General features: G+C 35.3%; 1 pseudogene; it reads left to right on the top strand.

Moving 5' to 3' along the window:
- Positions 1–361: 361 nt before the first annotated feature.
- The window catches only part of LOC120127715, a 34,398-nt pseudogene continuing 26,782 nt past the window's right edge, over positions 362–7,977 (top strand).

Here is a 7,977-nt window from a genome sequence, read left to right as displayed (position 1 = left end):
TTTTGCAATACCCAGTCTCTAGCAGATTCACTACAAAAAGAGAAAACAAAGATGTTGTTTCCAGCAGAACTCACCTGTAATCGATCGGGTTCCCATCAAAGCTTTACTCCATAAGCTTTCCACTGTCCAATGAAGAGAGGTAAAGCTTGGAGCAGCTCCAAGAAATTGGCCCACAAGAGACAATCTCCACTCGAAAATTCCTTCTTCGAGGATCTCTGAAGGCGGGGAGACAGTCGGAATACCATCGCGAAGTTTGGGTGGAAAATAATCTAGGTTTTGATTTGTCGAGCCTCCAAACAACTTACGCCAATCCATTAATCAAGCAATGAAGAACAATGAACGAACAAGAAGATGAACATAAATGAACAATGAAGAAAATCGGGAGAAATCGTCGGCGGATCAACGGTGGAATTGGGTTCCATTAGACCTGCTAATGTGCACCCAGAGAAAACCGTTAACGTGCGCCATATATCTCAATTTTTGAATAAGTGTTTTGGAAGCCCATAATTACTGCTATGGAAAGGCTTGGAAAAGTACTCTCTGAGTGGGATATGGAATGGCAATGGATTTAGCAGGGCTACGAATTTAAGATCGAGTCCGATCTTTGGTTACGACTTTGTGTGGAATGAAAATCAGGTTTACTACATATATTTCCTCAAGAATAGATCATTTATTTCGAGGGCTGTTTTGAACCAAAATGGAAGTGCAAGAGAAAGGTACACATGGAACCAAGAGACACAAACCTGACAGCTTTCTCTAATCATTCCAAATGGGTGCTGTGACATATATGGACGTTGTGGTCCAAATGGGAACTGTGATAGCAATAAGCTTCCGGCTTGTCAATGTTTAACAGGATTCAGTCTGAAATGGCTCGAAAGATGGAACTCGTCGGATTATTCCGGAGGGAGCATACACAGTAAGCCATTGAACTGCCAGAAAGGAGATGGGTTTATCAAAATTGGCAACGTGAAAACCCCAAACACCATAAAGTCTTGGGTTAATAAAACTATGGATCTCAAGCAATGTAGGGATAAATGGTTGAGGAACTGTTCTTGCATGACCTACACTAATTTAGATGTTACAACGGGTAGTGGTTGCTGTTGCGGAAGACGGCTATCGGATAGAGCAAAATCACAACTGATAATTTGAGAAAATAAAAATGAAGATAAAGAAGACACAAAATTTACGTAGAAAACCCCTAAATAATATAGGGTAAAAACTACGGGCAACGGTAGAAGAATTTCACTATGAGAAAATAGGAATTACAACTTTCTCGATTTACCAAGGAGAAAACAATGATAATTCTCTCTTGATAAAAAGAAGAAAACAACTCTCAAGAAACTCTCTAAATTTTCTAGTATTGGAAGAAAGCTAGAATGCTTTGGGATGGTTTTGAAGTTAAATGAGTTAGGGTATTTATAGTTGAAATCTAAGGACTAATTATAAATATCCTAAAATTTAGTGACTAAATATTATAATTATCCCTTGCATAATTCAACAAAATAATAATTAAAAAAACAAAAGCAGCCACCGGCTGCTATGACTTTCCAGCCACCCATTTGCTTTTATCTTTCAATAGGTGCGCCATGTGGTTTGGTGATCTGATTGATATCAAACAATTGCTATTAGAGGGTCAGGATCTTTACATTAGAGTGTCTGCTTCAGAAACAGGTATTGGTTTACAAAGTTAGAACGATTTTTTGAAACGATTGCAACAGTAATTAATATTTATGCATCTTTACATAATGGCAGAACTGAAGAAAAAGGCTAATGTGAAGCTTGCCATCATTCTTGCAACTGTAATTGCTGCCCTTTTGGGGTTCCATTTAGTCGTTTGTTATATTTGCAGAAGTAGGAGAAAGTTAAAAGGTAACACTAACTATGGTCCTAATTCATGTACTCATTTTGTTCTTTTTTACAAATTCTAAAATCATTTTGCTAATCTATGTTACTTGAACTCAAGTGTGTTAGAAATGAGTGCATGCCCATCACAAGTATATTCGAGTTATCCGAGGTTTTCTATGTATTTAGAAGGTCGATGAAGCTCATGTTTCTTACTCATATCAGAGATAAATGTTAGACATGGACACTTCAAGAAAAAAATGAGTTGTCAAAAGTTGTTCATGATAGAAAATCTTAACTTTGACCCCATTTTCCTAGAAAAAATTGAACAATATTATTGATCCATTTACCTTTTTACTTAATTTCTTACAAATACGTAACTTTTAAAAAACTAATCGATAATGGATGGTATTTAACTTTTTATATGATCAAAGAAACAGTCTCATAGTGCATAAACCAAGTGCTTGGGGTATTTTTGTTTTAGGTTTAGTCCAGAAACATGTACATATATCAATCAATATTCAATATAGATAAAGAAGTAGCGGGAATTCCAACTGTATGTTTTTTATATTGTTTTCAGATGAATTTGAAGACAAGAATCTAAATGATAAAGAGAATAATATGAGAATGAAGACATAGAGCTTGCAGTATTTGAGTTTGGTACTGATAACCGTCGTTTCTTAATAAATAGAAAGGATAATGTAGTATAGAAAAGTAGGGTCGATCGACAGGATTGCGGTGTTTTTGATTTAGTAAAATTCTTTCTTGATTTAAAAGAAAATAAAATTTTAGATGAAGATGAAAACATATAATAAAATAAATAATTATAATTTAAAAAGGAAAAATAATAAAATAATAAATATTAATAGTAATAAATATAAAAGGGTTTTTAAATTATTTAAAGAACAAAAGATAAAGATTAAAAATAAATAAAAGAGATATGAATAAAGAAAATTTATTGTAAAAGCAGTCTCAGACTTCAGTTTTGCCTCAAATTCCTCGGATCATCAAAACTGACCTTTACTTCAAGATTTACGTCGGTTACTACAAGAACAATTCCTCGCTGCCGACTCGGATTATGTTGTTTCAACAATAACTGATTCCGATCTTCATTTCCTCTTAGCAAACAATTTTGCTAAGTGTGCTCTGAGGAAGTTGAATGTGCTTCAATAAGTCAATCCTTCTTCCAACGTTAACCATAACAATATCCAGACCAATGTTGAAAATCGTTTTGATTTGAAAAATAAGCCCAGAAAACAGAGAGAAAAATCCGAAACGATTTAAGTACCTTACAATTCTCACGTTTGGAACATTCACTTTAGCCCTCGGCTTAAAAGAAATTTAGCTAAGTATAACCAAAGTCATACTTAGTATATTTGAAAACAAAATTTTAAAGGGAAATCAAGGAAATATGCAAAAAATAGAGAGAAAAATAAGATTTTATTCTCAGATAAGAAATATATGTTTCTAGGCTTACCCTGAGAGGGTATTTATAACATTCAAATTCCTAAAAACAATCTAAGGATAATTCTTAAAATAAAGAAATAAATCCTAATTAAAACACTTAAAACTATTTAAACTAAAGTACCTAAAACAAAGATAAAATATAATGTTTAAAATATTATCCTAAAACTTGAGTTTAATCCAAATCTGAATTCCAGAAACGTGCGGCCAATCCATTCATGCTTCTAGAAACGCTGACTAAATTTTCTAGAAGTGCTGACGTCAAACTGTGTCATGCCCAGAATCATGTCTTGTCTCCCGCAGTTAGCAAATAATAATAAAAAATAAAGAATGTGCCCGTTTTATTATAATTCTGGAGTGTAAGACCTTGCACGAAAATAAGCATAACACAATCAAATTAACAACAATAAATCCATAAGATCGAAGAATTAACAAGCTAGCTCAAGCTACCGACAATTTTTCATTTCGTAAAAAGTTAGGTGAAGGAGGTTTTGGCCCTGTGTACAAGGTGAAAGTTACTGTATTTTAGTACAGTGATCTCTAAGCATACAATTTTATTCAAAGCTCATTCAAATATTGTAAAATTTTCCAGGGGACACTAGCAAATGGACAAGAAATTGCAGTGAAGAGACTTTCAAAGAGTTCTGGACAAGGATTGAACGAGTTCAAGAACGAAGTAAATTTGATTGCCAAACTTCAGAATCGAAATCTTGTAAGGCTTCCTGGATGCTGCACTCAAGGAGATGAGAGAATGCTGGTTTATGAATACATGCCTAATAGAAGCCTGGACTCGTTCATATTTGGTCTGAAAATCATTAGAAAACCTCTCATTGTTTTCACTTCTGGTTCTTCAATGATTAAATAAGATGCAGGACTAACATGAATGTGTAATTCCTAGATCAATCGAGACGTGAAATATTAAACTGGTCCATGCATTTCCGAATTATATGCGGGATTGCTAGGGGACTACTCTACCTTCATCAAGACTCGACACTGAGGATTATTCATAGGGACTTAAAAGCTAGTAATGTTCTACTTGACAGCGAGATAAACCCAAAAATTTCGGATTTTGGATTGGCAAAAACTTTCGGAGGAGACCAAACAGAAGCCAGTACAAATAGAGTAGTTGGAACTTAGTAAGTGTAATTTTATGCCTTTTCCATACAATTTGATCCATAAATCCCAATAAAAGAATTCATTTTCCTTATCTGATAACATTCTGCAGTGGTTAAATGGCACCAGAATACGCTACTGATGGGCTGTTTTCAGTAAAATCAGATATTTTTAGCTTTGGGATTTTATTGTTGGAGGTTATAAGTGGAAGAAAGAATAGAGGGTTTTACCATGAAAATGAAAGCGGCAACCTTATTGAACATGTAAATGTCAACAGATACTATTATCATTTATGTTTTCTCACTTAATCTGAAAATGCTTAAAAGGTTTGAATTTTGCAGCAGGCATGGAGATTATGGAAAGAAGGCAAGCCTTTGGATGTTGCTGATGATTTCTTAGTAGAGACTGGAGATCAATCCTAGCTGTTACAATGCATCCACATTAGCCTTTTATGCGTACAAGTGCATCCTGAGGATAGACCGAGCATGTCATCCGTGGTTCATATGTTGGGAACTCATAATGAATTTCCTTCGCCTAAGCAACCTGGTTCTTCAACTGACGTCGATGGGACGTCCTCAAGAAATGAAATAAGTTTATCAGTGTTCGAGGCTCGGTAAAAATGAAAAAGATTGTATGGTTCATTTAATCTGTTAAGCTGCAACAGTAACAATTTCTGTCCCACCTGAAACTTTGGGCACACTCATTTATGTTACTAGCTCAAGTATGTTTTCACCTCGAGTATATTTGACTTCTATGAGTTTTTCTGTTTTTGGAAGGTAGATGGAGGGTCATGTTTCATAAGTTTGAGAATATGTTGGTCATGGATAATTAAGAAAGACGAAGAGTCTATAATTGTTCATGATCCTTTTACCTTTTTTCTTAAATTTCTTACAAATTGTCACCTTCAAAAGCTTCTTGATAATTTGTTTTGAACAATTTATATGATCTAAGAAACACAGTTTCATAATGTATAAACCAAGTGTATGGGAGTTTAAGGTTTCAGCGTTTGTCAAAATAAAGAGAGATGACTCTTTAGTGATGATCTTTTATATGGTAGTGATTATCTCTATCAAATATGAGAAGAGATGAAGTTTAATTTGTAGATTGCATCCTTTTAATTTGTAGAGTCGAGTCAAGATACCAGCTTTTACAGCCTTCCTCATTTATGGGTCGAATGATAAAATATTTATTGTTAATTAAAATTACGCATCGAGAAAAAAAGGTTGGTCAAAGCTTTGGAGTCCCAAAGATTTCTTTTTACAACGTTTGGTTGAAACTAAAGAACCCTTGAACTAGAAAACCAATCTTGACGGATAATGCAAGATGATCAAATCTTAATTGACCCTCGAGACAATATGTTCTTGCAATTTCCTGGAAATTGAGAACACATATCTTATAGCTTTGGTTATAGCCTATAAATTATGTTTTTGATCCAATCAGAAAAAGTTTTGTGAAATGTCTGATGAAAGACTTGATTTTTTGGATAAGTCATGGAGTAGAAATGCTTGTTATTTAATTGCACTCTGAATGGCCCTTGGTCAAACTCACAGTTTTATATTCTTGTAGTCTAAATTGAAATTATTTTAGCGTTTCTTTTTAAATTGCCAACCCTAGTAGCAATATTGGGTTAGAATTTAAGGTTCAATTATTGCAAACTTAATTCCAGTTCCTGCAGGAGAGAAAGGGATGTTTCTTAACAGTCTGAACCATTGGAAAATTATAAATAAGCATCTTCAAAGTCGGAGTATAAAATACTTGTAGCCTCTGACGTTATTGATAAAGACTTGCAACATTTTATTAATCAAATTCCATGTGTATCATTTATTCAAGACTAATGACTTGCATTTAGAATGGTCAGTCAAATGGATTGTGTGCTTAATTCTGCAAGGAGTTAGCTACCAGACTAGACATCCATGGAAACAGGTTTCTATTTTTACAGTGTTTGTTGTTTCCTCATCATCTTCTCAAAAGCTTCTGCAATCGACACCATTTCTCCATCGGAGTCACTCACTGATAGCATGACCTTAGTCTCCAATGGTGGAAGCTTTGCTTTGGGTTTCTTCTCTCCTGGCAATTCTACGAACCGCTACCTGGGAATCTGGTACAACAACGACCCCATGCAAACTGTTGTTTGGGTTGCAAACAGGATAAACCCAATAAATGATTCCTCCGGCTTGTTGAAGATAGAAAGTAGTGGCAAAATGGTGCTTCAAGTTCAGAACACAACAGCTGTTTGGTCGAGTAATACGACAAGAAGTGTTCAGAATCCAGTATTGCAGCTCTTGGATTCTGGTAATCTTGTTGTCAGAGATGGAAACGATGGTAATCCAGAGAATTACTTATGGCAAAGCTTTGATTATCCGTCAGATACAATGTTACCTGGGATGAAAATCGGTGTTGATTTAAGAACTGGTCTTGATCGAAGACTCTCAGCCTGGAAGAACTGGGATGATCCGTCTCCAGGTGATCTTAATTATGGTGTAGAACTTGAAGGAAGCCCACAAATGGTGCTAAGGAAAGGCTTACAAAAATACGCTGTGAGTGGGTTATGGATTGGCAATGGATTTAGTGGGGCACCGAATACAAGGTTGAATCCGATCTTTAATTATGACTTTGTGTGGAACGAAAATGAGGTTTACTACACATTTTCCCTCAAAAACAAATCAGTGATGTCCAGGGTTGGTTTGAACCAAACTGAAAAAGCAAGAGAAAGATACACATGGAACCCAGATACTCAAACCTGGAAGCAGTTTGATACCTTCCCAAGTGACTATTGTGACAATTATGAACGTTGTGGTCCAAATGGGAACTGTGATAGCAATAAACTTCCGGCTTGTCAATGTTTGACAGCGTTCAGTCCAAAATGGCCCGAAAGATGGAACACATCAGATTATTCCGGAGGGTGTGTACACATTAAGCCATTGAACTGCCAGAAAGGAGATGGGTTTATCAGAATTCGCAACGTGAAAACCCGAGACACAACAAATTCTTGGGTTAATAAAACTATGAATCTCAAGGAATGTAGGGAAAAGTGCTTGAGTAATTGTTCTTGTATGGCCTACACTAATTTAGATATTACAACCGGTAGAGGCTGCGCCATGTGGTTTGGTAATCTGATTGATACCAAACAACTGCAATCAGAGGGTCTGAATCTTACATCAGAGTGTCTGCTTCAGAAACAGGTACTGGTTCACAATGCTAGAACATGTTCTTATTACATCTCGCGGTAATTAGTTTTGGTTTTTTGTGTGATAAGTAATTATTATTTGTGCCTCTTGACATAATGACAGAACTGAAGAAAAAGGCTATTGTGCTTGCCATCATACTTGCAACTGTAATTGCAGCATTCTTGGGGATTCTGTTAGTCGTTTGTTACATTTGGAGAAGCAGGGGAAAGTTAAAAGGTAACATTAATTATAATCCCCATTAATGTACTCATTTTGTTTTTATCTACAATTACCAAAATCATTTTGCTAATCTATGTTACTTGAAGTCGAGTGTGTTGTGGATACGAGTGTGCCTAACATAAGTATAGTCAACTAAAATTTTTGGAAGGTA

This window comes from Hibiscus syriacus, unplaced genomic scaffold (assembly GCF_006381635.1).
Source record: "Hibiscus syriacus cultivar Baekdansim isolate YM2019G1 unplaced genomic scaffold, ASM638163v2 tig00110472_pilon, whole genome shotgun sequence".
NCBI lineage: Eukaryota > Viridiplantae > Streptophyta > Magnoliopsida > Malvales > Malvaceae > Hibiscus > Hibiscus syriacus.
The sequence above is the reverse complement of the archived record's forward strand: the minus strand, read 5'-3'. Positions and strand labels throughout refer to the sequence as shown.